We start from the raw sequence: 438 nt of genomic DNA, 5'->3' as shown, positions 1-438 counted from the left end.
GAGGACACAGCCAGCAGCAGAGCACGTTGGCAGGCGAGCAGCCACCTGCCCTTCTCACGGCCCGCAGCTGCCCCGTGCTGGGTATCCGGGCTGCAAACTTCCCAGACAGCTTCCAGCCGCAATGCCCAGGCTCAGCAGCACACCGCAGCCCCGCAGCGTGCGAGACTGGCGCGGCGCCAGTTTGCAGCATTCAACCTGCCCCACGCTGAGCCTGCATCCGCCTGGCTCCCTGATCAAACGCTCGGCCGCTGCCTGTCTCCCTGGGGCTGCTAAAAGCAATCATGTCACTAGAGTGCATCTAGAGATGTTGAGCAGCTCTGAAGCGAGGAGGGGACAATGTGCCAGCCCTCAGCAGGCAGTGGTGCTCTGGCCCTGGCTCTGAGGGAACCCTGGTACTTGGCAGCTGCTGGAAAACCCAGAGATGCACGGGGATGGCTG

The 438-nt window shown here is 63.7% G+C and overlaps 1 protein-coding gene across 1 annotated transcript in view; it reads right to left on the bottom strand.

Moving 5' to 3' along the window:
* Positions 1-438, bottom strand: part of LOC104499791 (obscurin-like protein 1) — a 12,932-nt gene that overhangs the window by 10,013 nt on the left and 2,481 nt on the right.

This window comes from Buceros rhinoceros, unplaced genomic scaffold, assembly GCF_000710305.1.
Source record: "Buceros rhinoceros silvestris isolate BGI_N320 unplaced genomic scaffold, ASM71030v1 scaffold20639, whole genome shotgun sequence".
Lineage (NCBI taxonomy): Eukaryota > Metazoa > Chordata > Aves > Bucerotiformes > Bucerotidae > Buceros > Buceros rhinoceros.
This window is presented reverse-complemented; position numbering and strand designations above follow the sequence as displayed.